We start from the raw sequence: 22,848 nt of genomic DNA on the forward strand, positions 1-22,848 counted from the left end.
TCAGCTATGGAGCATTGCAGCAGATACTCTGGTTATGCAAACCTACATCCTACACGGCCTTCAATACAGGCCCTCTAGAACTGCCTCAATGTAGAACCACCTTTTCCTTTAAAAAAAAAAAAAAAAAAAGTGTTTGCTTCATCCTTTCCTTTCATCCTTTCCTTCTAAGAAGCTGCATCTGGACTGCTGCTGCCCTATAGAGAAAATTGAATGATTCCTTGATGGGACTGGCTCCTAGGCTAATAACCTGTCCCAGCTGGTTTGGCATCTTGCAGATTCTCTAAAAGACATCTCCTTCTCCCTTGTTTGTGTTCCTGCCAAGTGAGCATTGCTGCACTGCATCCCTGATCTTTTCTGACATTAATTACCCTTTCCTGTCTTGAATTGCCCTGTTTGTGGCCAGGATACTGAACTCACTTGAACCTGGGATCAAAGAAACCTCTGGAGTTAGAGGGAAGAGAGTGTGCGTAGACACACTCCTTGGACAGCTGACTGGAATAAGCAGGTGTCTCAGAGTCCTTCCTGTCCCAGAGAGGAGAGCTTCTTTGCCTGTTGCAGCCTTGTATGGATCAGGCCAACTGCTGCATCCCTGCTAAGCCAGCTGGAATGGCTGAGAGTGAGGGTGATTGGCCAGGTTTGAATTAGTGCCCAGCATCTTTAGAAATACATCAAGCAGACCCAGCTCAAGCTCAGTTAGAAACAGCAGTAGGAGGAAACCCTGGAGGTAGCTAGAGGCTAAGTCAGAGAAGAGCAGACATGGGCACACAGCATATTTCCTGACACTCTTTCCATGGTGCCCTGAAGTTCCTTTCACCCACTCAAAGGAAACCAAAAGCACCTGGAGATTTTAACTGGCCACTCAGCATTTGTGAAATCAATCCATGTTAAATCCTATGCTATAAAATAGCAAACAAAATCCATACTTCCCTTGAGAGAGAGCAGTGTGTCTCAAAAGAAATATTTGTGTGTGTCTGCCACATCTCTGCGCACTCATCCAATATAAAAGGACCCACAAGGCAAAGATATTTCTAAAATGCAGCACCATCTAGTGCTGCATTGCAGCACCTCATTGCAGGCAGCCTGCCTGTCCCCACCTTGGCACCCCCCAGCACTGGGGGTTCACTGCTTGCTTTCCCTCCCCAGTGTAAGACTGTGCCTTTCAGAGTGGGTTTTGATTTGGTTCATGTGTTAGATGGCAGTGTGTTGTCTGAGTGCTGTCTGAGCAAGTCACTCTGTGTACTTGCAGCATTCCAGAAGCCTCTTGCATAATTCATGGAGAAATTCTGTCAAAACTTCATCCAAACCCCAAATCATATGCGAAATGCAGCTGGAACCCATCTTTGCAGATGAGAGCCATTGCAAACATTCCTTCCCCCTGCTCCACCACACCTTATATTCCTGAGCATTAAAATAAAGGCAGGCAAATTTTCTAGTTGCGCAGAAATGCTGGTGCTGAGTGACGCAAATAGGGCCAGTTATGCGAGCAGCAGCTGTGACCTAGTGCTCCATAGAAACACAGAGGGACTGGACTATTGCTGAAGGCCTGTGGTGGGTAAGAGAGGTAGTATCAGCAAGTTAAAGTTCCCGATTTAAAGCTACGCATTTGTACTGGGGGAAAAATCTTTGACAGGATTGAAAACTGCTGATCTGAAGTGTCTCTTCAAGTGGGATTAGAGCTGCTGCAAACACCACTTATTAGGCGTGGAAATTGTTTGGCCAAGAGCAAAGCTAGCTAATGATTATGGAGTTAATTTCACCTAACTTTTCACCACCTCATCATAAAAAGCAACCTGAACATGCTTTTTTTTTTGTTACAAAATTCAGAGTTTCAAATTAAAAACAAATTCTTCTCAAGTTATATCTAGAATTTATGTAACTTAATTCATGTAATAGAGCACTAATAGTTCCTGTTAATCAGAGCAACCTTTAAATCCCAACACCTCACCCTTTCAAACTCAGGCACTAAGAGGTGAAACCCTTGATGGGAGTGAGGAGGGGGCAAACAGTAAAGTAGTAAATGCTTGCAGTACTGCAATCTGGTTGACTTACTGTGCAGGCATGTTTCCTCCTGCTTTTCCAAGGTAAGGGAACGTTGTGTGAAGACAACATAGTCTGAAGATAGTTTTGTATGATGTATCTCTCTGTTGTATTTGGGGTAGATGTGGTAATACTACTGAGATGATGCTGTAGGAAAGTTCTTTTCACAAGCAAGTACACAATGTTTTCTCACGTCTATTTGACTACTTAACCTGAAAGATAGCACGTTGTCTCTGCACCAGAGTTTTTTTCCAATTTCCAGGAGGATAAAACCAATATCACCATGAAGGTGAGAAAATTTGGAAGTAGAACTACTAACTGTGTACAAAAAGGGAAGAGTTCCCTTGTGACAACGACACAACTATGTAGAGTGTAGTTTGGAGCTAACCACAATGGCTGTAAGAATTAAATTGTCCATTTAGATTCCCTTGTTTATTAAAACACAAATGCCAGCAGCACAGGAACTTGCTTTCCATGGCTCACAGCAGGTTGAGGTTGAGAGATTGCTATGAACTGGTTCTCATACACAGCTGCACCTCAAAGACCCAGGAGGTTCTCCTTTTAGGGACCGAGGCCACAGTCACAAACGGTGCAGACCCATAAATCCAGATGGTCAAAGCCTTCTCCCACCCATCCACCAGGTAACATGTTCTGTAGGAGCCATGCCACATGCATCTCTCTTTGGTTTCACCTCCACATGGCAAATGAGTCTCTCACTGATTTTTTTTCACTCTGTTCTCAGATAAACAGTGTCTGCCCAGCTATATCCAGCCCTGAAGGATTGAAGCTCCCAGTGTCTGCCACGTATCAAACATGGAGAATGTGGCCGTGGCAGACCAGGCCACAGCAGCTTCCATGTGTGGGTGCTTCCTGCAAGTGCTTCTCAATAGCAGTCTGAATTCAGCTGTTCACAAACACAAAGTTGTGGTAAGCTAATATTCAAATAAAAATTGTTGGTAAGGCATACCTCTGCAAAACCTTCCTTAGCACTGTCTTGGCCTTTCTTGGGTCAATGTTCCTAATGTTTGCTTCTAGAGTTTTTATTTCCACTCCTGCCAAACTAATTGTAAATGTCTTAGTTGAGACATCTTTCAGGTTCTGTCATTTGCTAAGCAACCAAATGTCTATACATTTCCATAGGGGTCTGTAAGCATCCCATGGCACATTCTCCTAATTAGAAAACAATGTCTATAGCTGTGTTTATATTGCTACATTTATTAGAAAGATAAAAGGCCAGGTTGGTTTGGTGTGCAACCTGAGATCATTCATTTCTGTGCTGTTTGGAGAGGGTTTTTAATTGATTTTTAAGAAATGTATCTTGGGGGTTCCTTGGTTACTGAATCAACACAAGCAGAGAGTTTACAGTGAGCTATTGTATGAAATTACAGATCACGTGTTACCTGTGAACTTTCCCTACGTTTTTTCAACTCCAAGGAAAAAAATTGCAAGGCTTCAGCAATGAGCCACCTTCTTGGGAGACACAACTTGTGGTGGAGCTGTAAGTTTCATATCAGTTGGGCGGAGCTGGTAAAATGTGTCTTAAAGTCAATAAATATTTGCATAAAGGAGAATCAGAGGTTTCCCAAATTTCTAGGGAGATTCCTCATTTTTTAGAAACCTAAAGACAGAACCTAATAGGTCATTACTTCTCCATATAACGCAGAGTCTAGCAATAAAAATTGATTCCAGATCAATGTATTTTGAATTGAATATGTGTTTGAGAAAGGAGTCCGGGCTTGCTTCAGAGGTAGTCAGTAGTGAAGAACCAATTACCTTAATGCATTGCTCCAGTTGTTAGAGATTTTCAGATCAGGCCACAGCTACCAGATCTCATTTATATCTCTTATCTGCCAGAATAAAAATCCTAAGATCAGTTTTATTCCCAGTATTTCTGCTTCAAGAGAATATAAGAACATTCTATAACAGGAAGAGTAAGTTGCAATCTTGGTTACTTCTGCCTGAAAGCTATTTTGCAACCTTTTCAGTAATCTTGTGATTCTTTGAATCTTTTCCAGTCTATCAACATACTCTGAATGGTGGGCTCAGAAGTTGCACTTCTCCAAATGCACCAGTACCAAATACAAAGGTCGTGGAATCACTCAGTGTTACTGATGAAATCACACTGTAAAGTCACAGAACTGTTGTCTGGAGGGACCATTTTTGGACACATGCTACAACCACTGGTTGTCCTACAGGGTAAGGCAGACTTAAGTTCCTTTCACAGTCCTGCCCCGGCTCCTGCCACCCTCACAGATGGCTGAAGGCTGTAGAATGGAGTACTCAGAGGACTGTGGTGTCTCTATGACTCCTCAGTTTTTGTTAGTCATGAAGGGCACAGACATGCAGCACCGAGCCTCTCTGCTGGGCTGCAAAAGGAAGAGCTTGATTCAATGCTAACACTTAAGCAAATAGTGTGCTGACCCACCAATTAATAGAGCAGCCCTTCTTGCTTATTTTTTTTCCCCGCATTTAAACTGCAGCACATTCTGCTTGTGTAAAAAGACTGCTGTTTGGAGTGTGCTGGAATCAGGTGGTGAGCATACCAACAGCCAGACAGGATACTGTGCTTCCTGTGAGAGTAAACACTGAAAGTCATGCAAAGCATCTTTCATTTTGGCTTGGCTGCAACCACCAGTACAGCCGCTGGAAAGGAAGGGACTTCACAGAGACAGAGAGATTATTCTCTTCTGGCTTGGAGGCTACCTGGCCTTTTAATCATAATTGAAAGCCTGTATTTTTTAAGATTGCTTGCTTTGTTGGCAGAATGCACACCTACAAGCCTCCATTTTCTGGGAGCTTGCTCAGAGGTCTGCCACATAGGAATACAACTAGTGTGTGGATGCTCGGCATCTCTTAAGTTTGTGGGTAAGACTGCAGCTTGGGAGGATTGAAGGAGCTCTTGGACTTACCCCAAGTCTGTGTTCAAACATAAAGTAAAAGAGAAATGTGCAACTAAGAAACAGTCCAGATTTGTCTTCAGAAATTCCCTTCTGGATAGTCTCTCTTAATAACTCTAAAGTACCATGACCACCAGGAAAGTGACACTGGGTTTGTCACTGGGCGCTGGTTTTTTTTAAAGACACAGTTCAGAAAATCTTTGGGGGAATATCTAAAAGTTTCAGCAAGTTTCATATAAAGCAGAGGTGGAGCTCCTATGGCAGAAACTCCCTGACCTATTAAGTTGTCTTCAAAATTTACAGGAACTAACCTGAAAAGCCACATTCCTCCCCAAAACTATATGGAAACCATTTGCTAGGCATTCAGGACACCTTCCATGTGGTTATTGACATATGAACAAGCTGGAACAGATACCAATGACGTCCTTATTGTTGCATTTTACAAGCTGCATTGTTCACAGTCTTGAGGAGAGAGTCATTTGCAGCCATTCCACATGGTTTGCTGACACTTCCAGCCAGTCACAGTGAGGATGAGCACAGGAAAGCCATTGGGATCGCAGTAGCCAGCATATTCTGCAACAGGTCATTCTGATCTTCCATCATAATGTTCAGGTGTTGTATTTTACACTATTTAGAAGACTCCCATTGGATTGGACTGGAAGGAAATCAAGCACCCTGCATGAGCATGTGTGAGCTGTGTTTCAACAAATACTTTAATTTCCATAAACAAGGGCAGTTGGAAATCTGGCCCATTACTTGTCTGCCTTTGTTTCCCACCTGTAGGGTAGACATGGCAGCACAGTCTGGCTCATGGAGGTGTCTGGGGAGAGAAACATAACCACCACACAAGAGCAGCTCAGTTAAAACAAGTCAGAAGAGTAAAACAATTCAGTATCCACAGCCAGGTCCCAACAGGATTTCTCCATCACCTTGTGCAGGGAGCTTTTCAGTTTTCTAACAATCAATAAAAATGAGATTATACTATAAAAAAGCTTGCCTTTCATACTGATATCCACATGGTCATTGAACACATTTTCCCTAGCTGGTCTATTATCTGTGTTTTCCTCATGGAAAATTCAATATTTTCATTTTAACTTGCAAAATCATATTTCCATCAAACTTTGTTTAGATTATTATAGAGTCTAACTGTACTTAATGCTATTGGAGTCATTTTGGTAAACCAGACTTTACGGCTATTTTCATGAGATCCCAAGTAACATCAGTCCAAGCTTTTGGAGAGAAATGGCTTTCACGTCTGCCAGTTAATTTGTGAAAAGATACTACAAGGGTATTCTCTGTCCATTCTGTATTTCTTCCCCAATAAAACTACAAAGTATTCTATTAATTTCAATTCTGAAAATGTTCTAATATCTGTTCCCTCTTGTCCAACAGTGCTTTAGGTAAAGTACAAGATACGATACCTTTTTAGCAGAAAAGGGAATAGCTCAAAAACACTGATATTTTTGGAGTATTTCCAGCTGATCTGTTGATCTGTCCTTTGACAGTTGGCTTTATTTATTCTCTGTGCAGTATGTTTGAAGTATTTTATTGCTTCCATAGTGTTAGCAGAGATTTTTGGAGAAAAGAAGGCTTGATGAGGATATTTTGAGTGTTTTGAGGTCTGTGTCCTGCAACGTGCTCTGCTCAGTGAAGTTTTCATTGTAAATCTTGATGATACAACCCCATCCTCTAGAAATGCAGATTTCAAAGTTCCATGACAGCACGACTTGCCTTCAGTATTTCAGTGAGAAGCGTATTATCACTGAACATCCTTGTCACACCCCATGTGAATTGCAAGAAGTGCTTCAGGCTGTGATTTTTTTGACTGTTGCAATAGTAATCTCTGTAGTGCAGGTACTCTGTGGAGGGCACAGACAGGATGTGGACAAGCCCCAGTTGTGTTTGTGATTGGTACTGGACTAAAATATCGGGAAAATGTGATAATAAATCTGACTCTTAGAAAATCACAAACTATACTTTAGAACTCTGTTCCCCTGGTGAGGGGCAAACCAAGTAATGTAATCAAGTATTTGGTAAAAAAGAGTAATAATCACATGTTCAACAGCTTGTGAATCTTACTGGTTTGGCACCATACTGAAAGAAAATTCTTAAGTGCTGCAAAAACTGTTGGGCTTCAAACCTTTAAAACTTTTCCCATAAATTACAGCTCCATTATAATCTAGATTTATATTAATGTTGTTTTAGTGCTTTAGAAAACTACCTGTCCTGAAATGAAACACGTGAAATTAATCTACTCCAATTCCTTTTGCATTATTCTCTTTACAAGCTGGAAATCTAACTTATCTGTATCTGATCAAGTGCCAATAATGTGAGCGTTTAAGTAAAAACTCACTCAAATTCCTGACATGGTTTAGTTTCAAGATAACCAAGTACAGATTTCCAGGGTATTCTGTAATTGATTTTGTATTTGGTGTCTGTTTATGAGATTTTTGTCATATGAGAGTGGCCAAGGTCATTCTGAATTTGGCTTTGTACCCAAATTACTGGTGTTGGTATTTGCTTCCTAGTCATTCTCTTCCAGCTATGGGAAGATTACTGACGGCCGACCGACAAAAACTGGGATATGGTAACCTGCACACAAGAACATTCTGATATCTTCGTTCTGGTGAAGTGAGGAGTCTGGAATTAAATTCATGTAACACACACCAGGGCATAGGACAGCATTCAGTCTTGTGCGTTGGTGCTTACCGCACCTTCCAGTTAAAGGATCTCCCTGCTCAACACTGTGGAAAGACTCCCACAGCAGCCTGCTGGGCAGATATTTTTTCCTCTCCAGGGAGTATAGAGGTGACATGTCCATGTTAAGACCAAAAGTGCAAGTCCTGCTCGGAGACTGGAACTGTTATGATTGCTGGATGAGGATTTTGTTGCACCACTCAGCCCTACCAGTGGTGGCCTGCATTCTGCACTCTGGTTGGGTGCTACGTACAGCATGTCTTTGGGTGAGTGATTCACTTACTCCTTGCAGTCTTCAGCTAACCCCACAGGAGCACAGCTGTTTGTACTTATATCTGTTGTTTTCTTTTTCTTTGGGATCAACTTTTGAAACAAAATTTGCCTTGAGAAGCAGAGGGTAATGTGGGAGCTTTTCTGGTTCTGCACTTACTGGAATGGGTACAATCATTCATATTTTGTCCAAAACTCAGTGAAAAAGCTGAATGTTTTCTAGACAGCTGCCATGTCTAATCACACTTATTTGTGTCTAAGTTTTGACAGCTGATTTCCATTTCTGGGGCGCTTTCATGCCATCTTATGGACACAACATTGTTTTAAAATTGTGGACATGGACAGAAATATTGCTTAAAATGAGACTGATTCTGAAACAAGGTAGCCCTATTTAGGGTTAATTATGTTAATGTTATGTTAATTATGACCCCTTGAGGGGACTTGGCATATGAAGCCCTCAGAATATTTACCAAATTGGGATGTTAGCCCAAGGAACATTTATTGGGCTTGAAATAAGCCCACATCTTTTTCCTTTTTTTTTTTTTTTTTTTTTTTTGTTTGTTTGTTTGTTTGTTTCTTGTCTCTTTTTCTCGTTTGTTTTCAGTTTTTCAGTTTGAGAGGAACAAGCATAATTGAATTGGCAGTGTTCTCACTGACATTGATTTTTACAACATCTTTACCTTTTAGAAAAAGTTTCATATGTTATTGATTTGAAAATTCACCGTGAATGTTTAAAGATCTTGTTTCTCTCTGCTCTGGAGAGGAGAAAGAACACTGTGCAACATAGTAGAGTGTAAAGAACAGGTCAGGAGCATATGCCATTTTCATGCTTTTAAACCCTACGTCTGGGTATGTATGTTTCCAGAATTTGTTGTTGCTGACTTGTTTCTCTCTGCAGCTATGGCAGTTATGCCAAGGACACAAGTTACCTCTGGCCTAATTTAAGTGTTTGGACTTGTGCCCGCACAGAGCTCCACTCTTTAAATTGTCAAACAACTCAGGGAGGAAAAAGAGCAAGTAATCTTTGGAAAACATTCTCTTGCTTTTGGTTTTAATTAACAGCACTCAATGATGCAAAGACATTATCATTGTGTCATCAGAAAAACCCCCACTGCCTCTTGCGAGGTCTGATGCACCAGCTTGCATCAGAGAAAACCACCTCACATCTATATGGCAGCAGTCTTTCCCCAGAGACTGAGAGTACTCAGCTGTTAGATGTGGGGTCACTCTATATCTTTCTTGACTATTTAATTGCTGCCTGTGGAGTCGTGTTCCCCTGTGGTTTTTTTTCCAAAGAAGTGTTATAATGGCACAGGACTAGACATACACTGGGCATACTATTTACACAGACATTAGGATTTGGCTTGCTTAAGTGCTGCTCAGCAGTTCCTGAATTTTAATTATTCATTTTCTAAAATAATGCTTCCCTTTGCGGTGAATCACTTGTGACTCTACCCCTGTTGCTGGATCTCAGGATGGACGACCTTAGAGACTTTGCAGCCCACCTAAGCCTGCCTAATTAACACATTCTCAAGTTCTCCTTGCCTCCCTACTCATGACATTTGTGGTATTTCATTGCTACGTCTTGTGGCGGTCATCAAGGGACCCTGCAATTGGAAATGAGTCTGTGCACTGGAGAGCTATGACATTATGAGATAATTCCTCCAACACACTGAAATAATGGACTGGCATATGTGGATACTGGAGTTGAAAGTGACACCTGGCCTTTCAGGCTGTGTGTGTCCAAAGGCATTGCCATGCACTCTCCCGGCCTCTGACGGCCATGTTGTGTGCTGTTTTATACATACATCCCAAGTTTATTCATATTCTGGAAATCTGTGCCAGGAATGTCTACAATCTGGCATGTAGCACATTACAGCTGCACTGCTTAAAGCACTCTGCAGCCAGCAAATTCCACTCTGTTCCTGTACAGAGTCCTCTTTGTAGCTGCAGGTATAGATGGGGCACAGGGATCCTTTCCTTCCTCTGTTCCTCAGATTTGCTTAGGAAGGAGGTGACCTGGAGACCTGGTAGCCAGTACTCAAAGCTGAGAAGAAGCCAGGCCACATTTCCTATGTGACTCCCCTAAAGAGGAACTGCTTCAGGTAGCAGTGTCTATACGGAGTACATCGGAAAAGAATAGAACATGTTCTGAGAAGAAATAAAAACTGAACACTACAGCCCCCCCAGATTCACACATCTACCCAAATACCCAGAAGCTAACCCAAGCTCGAGGAGCTGCAGTGTTTCTTTAAGCTGAATAGTTCATCTCACTGGGGACCAAGGTAATTAATTGCCTCAGCAAAGAATGACATGTATTGCACACACTGCTTGCAGAAGTTGCTGATGCCCAGAAGCAAAGATAATACCACATTCCCTTTATTCTCCAGTGTCTCCCCTGAGAATTCAGATCAGTAACAACCCATTAGATCTCAACGCTGTTTCCAAGAAATGTGGCTACAACAGCATTTCTTTGGAGGTAACAAAAATAAATGGGACTCAAAAGAAAAGCAATTTACCTAGGAAAGTCTGAGAGCTCCAAACATCAGCATATCTCAGCTTTCTTGGGATTTTTTATTTTTATTGTGCATTTTCTAAATGGCATTGATTCAGTCCCTGTAGATGGGCCGTGACGGCACACATCTGGTTTTATGGTGAGGAAAATAGCTGATTGAATTGATACGCTTAACACAGCTGACTGGAGTAAATAAAAAAGGATTTGAAGGAAGCTTTGTGATCCCCCAGATGGACAAACCCACCTTCGGTGCTGCTGCAGTTGCCCAGAAGTCACTGAAGTGACATGAAGAAGGAAGAGTGGCCATTAGGTTTCTTCGCAAAGAAGAAATTCTTCACAAAGAAGAAATTTCTGTCCATCATAATTTCAGTAAAGCCAGTGGTCTGGATTCTGCAGAAAAGTGAGACCATTACCCAACAGGTAAATGATTTCCATTGCTGGACTCCACGATCACACCTAGTTATTCTGCATGGAGCAGTTGTCAAATAGAATAGAGAGTGGTGTGTCCAACAGGGAGACCATCAAGGTGTAGCTGTAAGAAGTCTTGGGAGTTCAAACCTGGCAGCAAATCCTGCTTCAGATTAAACAAACTGCAGAGCTCCTGTGGAGTCCCAGGGTTTTTGCTGCAGAGGTCATGGGTTCATGTTTCTCTGCTCCAACCTTTGGAGCACAATGTGGCTGTAAAAATTCTCTGTGGAGACATTTTTAAAAAAGTTCACATCACCTCTGGCAGTGATAGGGCAGCCAGAGAATGGCAACTGATCTGTTTCTGGAAACCCACAAAGAACTTGACCTGCAAGGATGGTCCCTTGGGTGGGCAGAACACTACAAACAACAGCTCACTGCTCCCTGTGCTTGCCAGGTGTGTATCAGATTCCCACAAAGCAACTGGCAGCCTGTAATCATTCCAGCAACTTACCCTAAAGCTGATAATTGAAGGTAAGGAACAGAACTTAAAAAAATACCTGTTTTATTTTGATGTCTTTATTCTTCTTGTTCAGACAATACACAGAGTCTTTCAGACCCCTGCTTTCTTTCAAAGCCTGTATCAATCACAGCTATAAAGTTATTGTCCTAGGAGTGTTTTTCCCAAGCAGCAGGAAAGTTATTTTCTTAGGCACCTCATTCTCACTTCATATTCTTGGGAGCTACTTAAGAGAAGGATCTGTTAGCTTTATGACAATTCCCTTTACTTATGTGGAGGGATGGCAGTTTTCAGTTTATCCCCTTAAAACATTGTGCATAGAGCGTTTCAGGAATAGATCTGCAAACAGAAATGCTAGTGCAAGGTTTACTCCAAGCCATCCCCAGGGCTGTTCATCTCCCAGCTTTGCCTCCTGCAGCCTAGATACCTTCCTACAAATGCAACCAGCCCCATGCACCTTGGGGTTTATCTTCTGCCCTTGGTGCACTGCCTATAAAGCCCACTTGCTGTGTGACATCTGAGAAAACACAGAAATGAGTTGGTATAGTTTAGTAATACCTATTTCTCCCCTAGAAAATACTTGGCTCTGGGAAGAGACGTGGAGGAAATGTCTGACAGATTTTTGTGACAGAGAGCAGCGCTCCCTTGGTGAGGAAGGAGTGATGGACGTCCTCACTGTGGCCACGTTTGGTTAAGGTTAGTCTCTACTTGCTTCATATAGCTTTTTTGGTACTGAGTTTGTACTCTGTGTCTCTGCTTGGAGCATTTGGCTCAGCATTCAGATATTGTATCTGCTTTTAAATAATGAATTAAATTAGAAATTTTATTTGTGTGAATACTAAGGAGGGGCAAGGAAAGAGGTTTCCAAACTGTTAGTATTTTAGTGTAGTGGGTGATCTGGAGCAAAACAGGCTGCCTCTCCACACTTCGACTGATCACTCTTGAATAAAGTGGACTCTTAATGCCTACTTGCCCACAGAGACATTAAAAAATGTAAAAAGTATTTGTAAATTAAAATGCTAGAGTGGAAGTCTCTGGTATGTGTAATTGTAGAGTATCATATTAAGTAGGAAAGAAAACTGTCTGGGGAGTTCCCGGCGTTACAAGAAGCCCAGCTTGTCTAACTTAAATAGATTTAATAAGCTCTGCTGGTATTAAAGAAAGGTTGCATTTAGGCATATTTATTTGAATTTACATAAGCATGTATCAAAGGAAAAAGAATCCAAGCTCTTGGTTTCTTCAGACTAGTTTTTGATACTTCACCCCTTCCAGTGTATCATAAAGTTCCTTTTCATAGCCTCGGAATAACACATGGGATTGAGTGAAAGGAGCTCAGCTTGTTACTGTGTGTGACTGTCTGGAGGCTCAAAGTAGAGCTCTGTCTGTATTTGATCGATTTTTCCATGTTCATGTTGTGTCTGACACTCCAGTACTGTTAGAAAGATGAATGGCAAAACCTGACAGAAGGGGGCACTTTATTTGGTCTCACTTCTCAGGATGAAGCAGTGACTTTGGTGCAGGCAGAGAAGACTGCCACTTTGGGAACAAAACGAGTGACCGTGCAGTGGTTGATGAGACTGAGGAACCATTTCGTGCCTTTGAGCTTCATTTAAGCTCTTCGTATGAATAAGAGCAAAAATGTGTGCTATGTACTGAAGGAGCAGCAGGTTCAGTCCAGAAGCCCTGCCTAGTTGGAATTAAACTTCTGATGAATGGCGTGTAGGTAAGACTTGCATGTTGGCCTGCCTGAATTATGGCATGTCCCTGAGAATGAAAGACATAGCTCTCTTTCTCTCAGTTGGAAGTCAGTTTATTCTTCCTCTGTCTTATTGGTAAAATGGGTCTGCAGATCTTGTTCCCCTCTGCTTTTGCATAAAGCTATATTTGTTCTGACAGCAAGTGTTATGCTCCAAAAGTCAACCCTTAAAACAGCCAGCTACATCTTGGATGACACAGCCTCATCCTAAAAGCTATGAAGAGCCTTTGGCAATTGCAGCCAGAATCTAAAGGGCAGTCTGTGGTCAGAAACAAGAACTTTTTTTTGCTAATACAAGCTACAGTCAATTCTACCAGCTGTTTCCAGACTTTAGCAAGTGTTTCCTACTCAAATGGAGAGAATGGTTGATGGGAACTGGACTAGATACAGCCATTCTATCTAATAGTCCAAAGTTACAACCACAGCAAAGTTGGAAAAGATGCTAGATGTCTCCAATGCAGTATGTACCAAAGTGCCAGATGTTTAGGATCCCTTAAGTCATTTAACAGGCCTTCTCAAGGCAATGTTACTATTGAGCATCTTGGTTCTCCTGCAAAAGCATTAAAGTGAGCTAATTTTAACTTTGAATTGTGAGATTTTCTCCAACAGAAGGTGTCCCTGAGGACACCAGAGTAGATTTTATTTCTAAAACGTTGCCTTTGTATAGTTTAAACGGAGCATCTGGATGAAGTTCTAATGGCCAGTTCAGACTGTCTGATTTATAGCAACAGCTGTTCACCTTTGTAGATGGGGAGATTCACAGAGATACAGAACACATTTATGAACTTGATATTCTGTGCCAAGGGTCAGGGTTTTTTTTGCCTCAGTTTTGTGCAGGTGTAAATCTAGATAGGCTCCTGTGAAGTCAGTGAAATTGCTCCATGAAAGGCATGGAAATTGGAGTTACGGGAAATAGCAGATCAGTTATTTCTTTCTCAAGTAGACTGAATTTTAGAACCCACAGCAAATGGAAAGTGGTTAGGGTTGAAAAATATACTGGAGTAGTGATAGAGCGTACCTCTGAATGATGGGGAAAAATATTAATTCCTTCATGGGGAGCAACTTCTTCACATGGCTGTAAGAGATAGCAATCGGAAAGCCCAGCATTGGGAAGCAGAAAAAATGAAAGAATAATAAAGGGTATCTTGATGCCTTATTGTACCTTTGTAATATTTTAATTCCCATTTCAAAAGGTAAAGCTTCTTCTTTGTGAAACTTCATGCAAGTATTTTTTTAGTAGTTGATCATTCCAAATTTAAAAGGGGTTAGGGGAGAACACCTGCTTTTAGACAAATGTATCAGCACTCTTTTCATCTCTCTAGCTTTTTATTTTTATTTTTTTACTTTTCCCCAATAAAAAAATAATGCTTCAGATTTCTCCATGACACTTTTTTGTTTGAGTTGAGCAGATACTTTCTGCTTTCAAAATAATAAATGTTTTGACAAGAATAAAAGAAGTTAAGTGCCTCCAGATCCTATACAAGATCCAACCTAAACTTATCTTTGGGGACTTGGTTATGCTTTCCTAAGACAAAGTGTTTCTGGAGCATTAGAAGCCAAGTGAAGAATCAAGGTCATATAACTTTATTATTACCAAATCTGCTGTGTTTCACACATTCACACTCTCTTCTCTTTCAGCTACTCAATCCACCTCTATGTTTTCCATAAAATACTCTCAAAGCCGAGCTGCTGGTGCCAGCTCTGATCTAAAAAGCTGTGACGATTGAGTGTCCTCCATACTCCACCAAATGGAATAAATAACATTATTAATTCAGTATGCAGTTGTCTGGCTTACTACACTAAGCTTAATAGTTAATACAATGTAATGGAGCCTTATTTCCAGCTACTGGATGCCTTCCCTTAAATTGCCTCTTCAGCCATCAGGCTACGATAGCTTTGTTTAAAGTATTGTTCCACCTGAACTACAGAAAGGAAATTCCCCACTAAAGCTGAGATATTAGAAACTGTTTTGCTTTCCCAGGTGGAGGCTTCCAGGGCTCCAGACCGCATCAGGAGCACAGGTGTAGGTGTTGGGTGTTTGTTTGTTTGTTTGTTTTTGCCTTGCTGACATCATGCCCTAATTGTGATAACTCAGGCTCACTCCTGACCACGTGTGAAGTGTTGTTGCTCATTTGGTTTATGCTGGCAGCACAGTCCTGAGCAGAGGAACAGGGACAGAAGGTGCCTGAATGCCACTGACATAAATGTAAATTCCCAGAGGATCTGCTAGAGGTAATGCTGTTGCTTTGCATGGATATTTGTCTGACACAGTGGTAAGGTGCAATCAAGATGTGGAGCTAAGTCAGAGACCTGGGATTCTGCCCAAATGAAAACCAAAGGGATAAATTCACCCTGGTACCTTTTAAGCAGGCAGAATACAAAGCAAATAGTTCAGAGCCAGCTACTGTGTTTCAAAACCTTCAGCTTTATTCATCTAAAATATTCCAGCATAAGAAAAAGCAATTAAGGACTATTCTCTGCTTTGTCTGGTTTAGATCTTAAACTCCTGAGGGTAGGGGCTGCCTTGCAGTGCCTGTTGCTGAGGCCTTAATGTTGATCCAGCCCATTCAGTGCAGAGATAATAAAATGAACAAAAAGAGCTCTTTGCAGTAGTTTTGTATTGCTCTATAGGTCTGGGCAACAGGAGGTCATCTTGTATAAGGTTTCAGTGATTTGGCTGATGAAACACCTGATGATGGAGTTTTGTAGCCAATGCTGCTGCTGGTGAGTTGCTATTAGCAGAGACCTAATCTGAGTACAAATATCTGTGGAAACACAGTTTACTGCACCTGGCAAGTTTATGCTGGAACTTCTCATCCAATCCAGGGATCGAAGCAGGATGATTTATGGGATCTTCCTGGCCAATAAGCAGTATCTTATTGGAAAGGTTTGAAACTCTACCTAAAATCACAGAGTGAAAGGTTTTTAAAATTTCCAGGAAGTTTTTTTCAGGGTTGACCTGGATTTGCACAAAACTGGTAGCACAAAGGAGAGAACAGCTGGAGACATAAGTGGGAAGAGAACAGCATCTGACAGACTCTCATGGGGATGGTTTGGTTTGGTTTGGTTTGGTTTGGTTTTAAGGGAGGTGAATGATATATTGTTGCCTCAAATATCTGACAAACAGAGGAGGAAGGTATGGAACTGATAGCTGGCAAGACAGCCAGGTCCAGTGTCTGCTGGCATAAGTGGGCTCCAAAGCACTGGGCCTATTGCAGAAAAGGATTTTGCCACTGGTTATCCTGGGATGAGGCTGTGACATGAACTCTCACACGTCTAAACATGACTGAATTGCTTATCTCCGCTGGACGCCCATGTCTTTGCTGTCAATGCAAATATTGTTCTTAACATGGATCTGCCAGAACTTCATGCTTTGACAAGTGTATTTTAAACGTCCTAGGCAAGATTCTTCATGCAGAGGAAGAGGATTTGAGAGATGTGGCCACCGGTAGCACAGAAATCCATCAGAATTTCAACCCAGGGCATACCTGGGAAGCATAAGCATGACGCAATGTTCTTTGTGCGTGGCTTGTTCCTAGATTGGACTCTGGAAAAAACAGCATCCCTCATTACTGCCAGCTTTCCACTACAGCCCCTCTTATGTCCCCCTTTCCTCTGCTGTCTGCATTTATAGCCCCAAAATGCAGTCAGGGCCAGAATTGTTCCAGAAGTACAATGTGTTCATGTATTTCTTTGGATTGGAGATGGTAGGATGGTGCCACATTTTTCCCAAATATTGAGAGTTTTCCAGCTAGTTCTGGCTGGTCGCTTTACTGAGGTCAAAACATTGGCTGAGGCAAATTTGAAGATGTTTTGTGCCATTTCTCAGTGAGTGTGGTTGGTTGTTTATCTTTCAAACATCAGCACTTCCTGCATCAGCATAAGATTTTCTCTAGGAAACATAAAAACGCCTTTTCATTTTGGCCTTTGGGAACCTTTTGAAGTCTTCCAGCTGAAAAATAGCAAGGTCCTGAGGCTTGAGTATGAGTATTTGTGGATACTTTACAACTGTTGAGGGCTAAAAAGCAAATGAAAGCCCTGGGATCTGTGCTAGGAGAGTGCAATAAGAGATGAACATGCAACAGCAAATTGCTTTAAGCCCTTCCCTACTATTTTCCAGAAGAATCTTGATGGAAAATTGTCTTCTTAGCCCCAAGTGTGAAAAAGCACTGCTTTGTGTTGCCTTTTCTTTTAGTAACTTTAGTGTCAAATGTATTGGTTATACATTTGACACATTTTTAATGCTCCCTGGTGTATATTCTTCCGATAGGAAAAAAACCCCCTAGAGCATCAGCTGTGTCTTTCTTCCATCTCCATAAGCAAAGCAAAGACCTATGGGGCATCCCTGTAAGAAAAGAGCTTTGACTTTCTGTCTGTTCTGACTAGATCCCATTTCTTTCTGCAGACCTTGCCTGACATTGCTGTCCATTTCAGGAGATACTTTCCTGTCTACTTTGCCTGTATAAGGCGCCGACATCCAGCTTCTACCTTTGGTTGCTTCCATAGGTGCTTTGGATCCAGCCTGGTGCTCTTTTAAACGGCATATAGCACAGATCTGAATTAAGATCATGGACAAGTTTGACCAGCATCAGAACTTGGGTGCCTATTCCCTCGGTTTAGCACATTTGCCAGTGTACAGCAGCCAGACATGTTCTCTTCCTGCACACACACACACACGCACGCACTCACAGACCATTAGTAAATTAGACATTTTAGTAAATCTTTCTTTGCACAGCATTTCAATTATATCCTTAATGATATAGAAATTTGGTTTTGTATGTGTTCAAAAGGGAATACGTCAGGCTTGGTCACCCATTTAGCTCTTAGCTTTGCTCACTGGAGCTGTCTCAGTGGATGAGCTTGCTGAGCTGCCCAGATGTCACTCCACAAGTGCCCTTCTCTTGGGCTGGGGGAATAGGGATGCAGGGAGCTGCCTCTTTGAGGGGCCCTGAACTGGCAGGTAACATGAGCAGGGCACAGCCCCCAGCCAGCAGCGCAGTGTTTGGGAGGACTTCCCTCTCCTCAGGGGCTGGTCTGCTCTCCTCATCCACTCTCTGACATGATTCTATATCCAGACTCTTTAGAAGAGGAAAAAAAGAAGCAAAACTGAAAGCTGCTATTTTTAAACCTTCCCTTTGGCTGTCTTTGCAGCACTCTGCCTTCCTCCCCGCGTTTCAAACAGTGTTCTTTTGAGAACTAGGCACCAGGGCCCTGCGGTTTCCTGGTACTTGGAACATAAAATCTCCTAATTCTTCTCTCACAGCAAGCTTCAGAGGCCGGGGAGTGATTGATATTTTCTATCGCTTCATTAATAGTCACAGCACAGTAGTTTTCTAATCTGTTTTTGCACCGCTTTTTATTTTGAATAATTTGTCTTTCATATTTTCTCAGCCCTCTGTGTCACACAAAGCAAATGCTGTTTGCTCCCCTCCTGCCTTTTAACCACTGGGTTGGGACCTTCGGGAGCTGCTGAGGCAAAGTGGTCCAAGAGATGGGAAGCTGGGAGCTGCCTCATGGAGCTTCCTCATATGTGCACAGCTTGGCAAATATACTTGGGATATGTCCTGGAATTGGATAAATTGGAAGTAACTGCTACAAGGAAAGTCTCCCCTTATCTCTCTGCTGACTGATATCAGGACCCATGGTGTAAGTCTTGCAGTGCTGTTGCAGAAGATAAAAGATAAGCCGGGCATAAGACAACCTGCAATCTATTCAGGCAAAGGGGAAGAAATTGAGGGTTGAAGTTATTGAGAGTCTGAGACCTGTTTCTGGTGGCAAAGGAGGTGCTCAGGACTCAGGAGAAAATCAAACAAAAAGAATCCAGGGAAAACCTGGGGCATCTGCTGCTGATTGTGTCTTTCCCAGCACATCTCCAGGAGCGAAGCTCTCCAGGATAAAGACAGAAAACTTCAATGGATCCATTTGCCAAGAGGCTTGGGTGTTATCCCATGAGATGTGGAGGAAAGCAGAACAAGGGCTAGCTGTTGTGAAGCTGTGAGCCAGCTCAGCTCTACCACACTGTTTGAGCTATGTCTCTTCATTGCCTTTTGAACACCTGGAACCTTTACCTGTAGATGAGCTGTCTCCCTGGGTTAAACAGCTCACTGTGCTCTGGCATGTCTGCATTATTCCTGAACGCTCTGTACACTGTTTTTTCATTCAACCCAACTTGGAAAAAGGCAGACAGGCAGTAGTCTAAACACCCCAAGAGTCTGTATTTGCTTTGTTCCTTATGTGTTCCAGCACAACCTGCTCTCCTGTGATTTAAAACAATGTGTCTTTGTGCTTATCTTCTGGGCTTGGCAAGGCGATTTTTACCTTTTTGTTTTTGTCTCAACAGGAGAAATTGCTGTCTAACTGATCCTTTGTGGACCTCTGACCAAAACCATCCAGTGCAACATATGGTAAGTCATTCAACTTTTTTTAAACTCAGAGCCTCAACTACAGCTATTTGTGGGTGGAAATTGGCTATCAGTAGTTTCTTTTTGGTTGCAAAAACGATGAATTCTGGATTATGTTATTATGACAACTCAGTTTGGGTTTCTCTAGCCTTTCCTTACATTACAATGCCTTTGACTTTATGTTTATTGCTTCTGGTGCTTGCCATAGCAGCTTAGCAGTGCGGCATGTTAGCAAGGGAAGAATTTCAGCCGTGCTCCCCTTGCTCCAAAATACACACATCCTTATTACTTATGTTAAAGAAGGTTTGTGCCCTGATGTTACACATGGCAACAACTTGTGAGGAAGTAGCTTTGGGTCATCCTGTATTCCATTGGATTGTTGAGGCCATTCTTACCAATGTCATCCTCTGAAGAAAAGAGGCGTAAGACAGTAGATAAAGGAGTGTCATTCATTTGGTATTACTTTAAGTTCTCTTGACTTACATCATCCACAGCTGACTGCCTGCAGCAGATAACAGTTGGGATTTATTACAGCCTCAACCAGTGTGAGAGGTACAGCACAGAACGGTAGAGACAAAGTGGAGTGAAACTGTGCTGGCAATCTCTGTGCTAGTCCAGACAGGAAGACTGGTATTGCTACACCAGCAGATTTCTATCAGTGCAGTGACACAGCTTTCAGACCCAGCCTATGGCGTTGTTGCGTGACAGGTTGTTGCACCACCACTTCAGCACTCGTGTGCTGTACTTTCAGCACGGGTTTAGGATGTAAAACTTAGTTGTTTGAATCATATGGATTTTCTGTGTGTGTGTATTTCTGGAATCTCGAGAAGAGTTGCTGCATATTGCAGAGGTTACAGGGAAGCTGTGGGTACCCTCTGAAAGGTGGAACAGTCTATGTTTGGAAGATGGATCCAGCTTCTTCCCTCTGTAAGAGCTTTCAGGCCACTTTTGGAAGGAGATCTCTGGTTTTGCACTCCCATTGATAAATGAAGTCTCCAGTCTGTTGGGTTGTTCGTGCAGCACCTCCTGCTACCACTGAATGCACCATGTACATTATGCAAATGTTTTTTATTACTTCCAGATATAAGCTCTTCTTGTGTTTCCTTTGTGGTTAATGCAGCCCATCTGTAGTTGAAAAAAAAATAATGTTCAAGTCTTCCTCTTGGTATTTTGTGTAGTGCTGCACTTGGGTTAACACTATAAATACGTTCCTCTTGCTTTCCACCTGCTTTCCCCCAAGTTTGGAGCTTTGGGGTTTCTTAGTTTTTCCAAGATACAGCTACTGTCTCAAGGACTCTTATTTTGGCTGTGAGAGAAAGGAGTGACTACAAGGGGCTTAAGGAGAATAAGAAAGGTGGAGTAGAGCAGTCCATACTACAAGCAGCAGGGTGGCTTGGAGCTCTCTGGACTTCAAGGGCCACCTGCTGCAAGGAGACACAAGGAATTCTGGATCAACTGAAGTGAGGAATGCTCACTTCCAAGGAGGCCTGCTGTGTTATACTGCACTAAAACGCATCCAAGTGTCTGTACAACAGTCGTCTCTCCAAATTCTTCCTTGCAGCAGCCAAGGAAGAGGGAGATGTTCAAATACAGCTGTTCTGCCTGACAGTTTTTCTGGTTTTGACACAGTCTTTTGCAGGAATAAGTGCAAAGAACGGATTCTTTGACCTCGGCTTAAACAATAAGGAGCTATAAGGAACAACTGTAGTTCCTTACGCTGCAATTACGCCTTGTAATGGACTGGAGAACTGAAAGCAAGCCTAGCAGCCCAGAAAAGAGACACCTGGCTAGAAGCTAGAATGACAGACCCTTGCTCCTTTTCCAGTTTTCAAACTTTCTTTCCAGTGCAACATTCTGGGAACACCTCTTTGAAATACGGTGGCAAAAGTCACATGGCTCAAAGGGTGCAAACCAAACCCTGGTAGAGAGGATGTCCTCTGCCTCCATTTCTTACTTGTGTTGAACTGGGCACAACGTGATTCCCTGGTAGCTCATGCACATGGTGTCTTGTGCTAGAGTCACAACAAAGGAAATTTGTGGGCTTTTTGCTTTGGAGGAGTGGGAATTTGCATCAGTAAGGATTAAAGTCAGCAGAGTTTAAGGATGGAGAGGATTAATTCCCCATTTTGAGCCATTTATTGTCGATATATGTAAAGATGCTGTTGCAGGAAATGAATTGAATTGTTTCACTTGCTGCCACTGTTGTTCTAATTCTCACGAATGATTCTTGGGCTAACAATTGGCAAGGGCTAAGAATGGGGAACAGAACAGGGCAACCTGAATGGAGTGAGTGCAGACACTGAGTTTCTGCAACAAAAACATATGTGCCATAGCAAACCAAGAGAGAGCAAGCCTGGAGACTGCTTCTGCTGAAATCAGTGCCAGTGTTTCTTGCAAGCAACACTTTGGCCCTGGGTGCTGATACAGGCCATATTTTGGCATCATTCATAGCAAAGGGTGGTTGTTTTGGAGATCCTTCAGGTTTCCGCATATCAAACACGGCCAAGACATTTTAGAGATACTTTTTTCTCCTTAAGCAAGAAAATTAATTTGTCTAGAGGTTTGAAAATTAATCATCAGTCGTAGTGCTTACATGTTATCTTCAGTAAGTTCATCAGTTAAAAAAAATCCCACCTCCCCAGTAGTTTATTTAAGGGCTCACAATATGCCTGCACAGCCCAATATACTGAACCTACTAACAACAAACATGAGCTGTCTCTTAAAAGCAGAATGTGGAATTATCAGAGACAAAACAAGACTCGGACATTGGCAAGGAAAAGCACTTCATTCCTGACTGAGCTACATTTCCTAATTGCAACCAGAGAGCTTTCTCTGTGTAACAGTTTAAAGGCTTTACCTTGTTTTCCAAATCCTATTAGTTTGCCTCTATGAAAAACTATTTCCCTCACTGTTTGTTCTTCAGAGTAATTAAGTTACCAAATAGCAGCCTTCAAACTTTCGTTTCCTTTTTTTCTTTTTTTTCCTTTTCTTCTTTTTTTCTTTCACCTGCCACCATTTCGGTTCTGTAGCCATCCTACTTTGGTGCTAATCCAGCAGAGGTGGTCATGACTCTGCAATGCTCAGAATTAGGTTAGGAAAAGGAGGTTGACCTGGCAGGGAGTTGCCTTTAACCCATGGCCTTCGTCCTTCTCTCTTGGCCCCCAGGGTTTAACTCCCACACCCAAGGCAATGTGTACTGGAGTCCAGATTGTTTTGCACTTGGGACAAAAACTTCCCTCTAACTTTCACATTCCTGCATTTCTGAGCTCTGCCTAGCAGCAGAATTAGAATGAGCAGAATACCATGGGAAAGATGATGCTCAAAGAAGTATTTATTAACTGTCTTACCAG

At 42.2% G+C, this 22,848-nt stretch overlaps 1 protein-coding gene across 4 annotated transcripts in view; it reads left to right on the forward strand.

Moving 5' to 3' along the window:
* Window positions 1-3,425: 3,425 nt before the first annotated feature.
* CCDC92 (coiled-coil domain containing 92) overlaps window positions 3,426-22,848 on the forward strand; it is a 59,822-nt gene continuing 40,399 nt past the window's right edge. The window contains exons 1-7 of one of the 4 annotated variants that reach the window (XM_085238313.1): window positions 3,426-3,535; window positions 4,053-7,897; window positions 10,647-10,836; window positions 11,279-11,355; window positions 11,915-12,037; window positions 12,838-13,064; window positions 19,438-19,501. The gene's annotated coding sequence lies outside the window, so the exon portion shown is untranslated. Of the gene's footprint in view, window positions 3,536-4,052; window positions 7,898-10,646; window positions 10,837-11,278; window positions 11,356-11,914; window positions 12,038-12,837; window positions 13,065-18,724; window positions 18,744-19,437; window positions 19,502-22,848 lie in introns of those variants that run through there. The other 3 variants (XM_085238312.1, XM_085238314.1, XM_010720072.3) reach the window with 3 other exon arrangements.

This window comes from Meleagris gallopavo, chromosome 17, assembly GCF_905368555.1.
Source record: "Meleagris gallopavo chromosome 17, MGAL_WU_HG_1.1, whole genome shotgun sequence".
Classification (NCBI taxonomy): domain Eukaryota; kingdom Metazoa; phylum Chordata; class Aves; order Galliformes; family Phasianidae; genus Meleagris; species Meleagris gallopavo.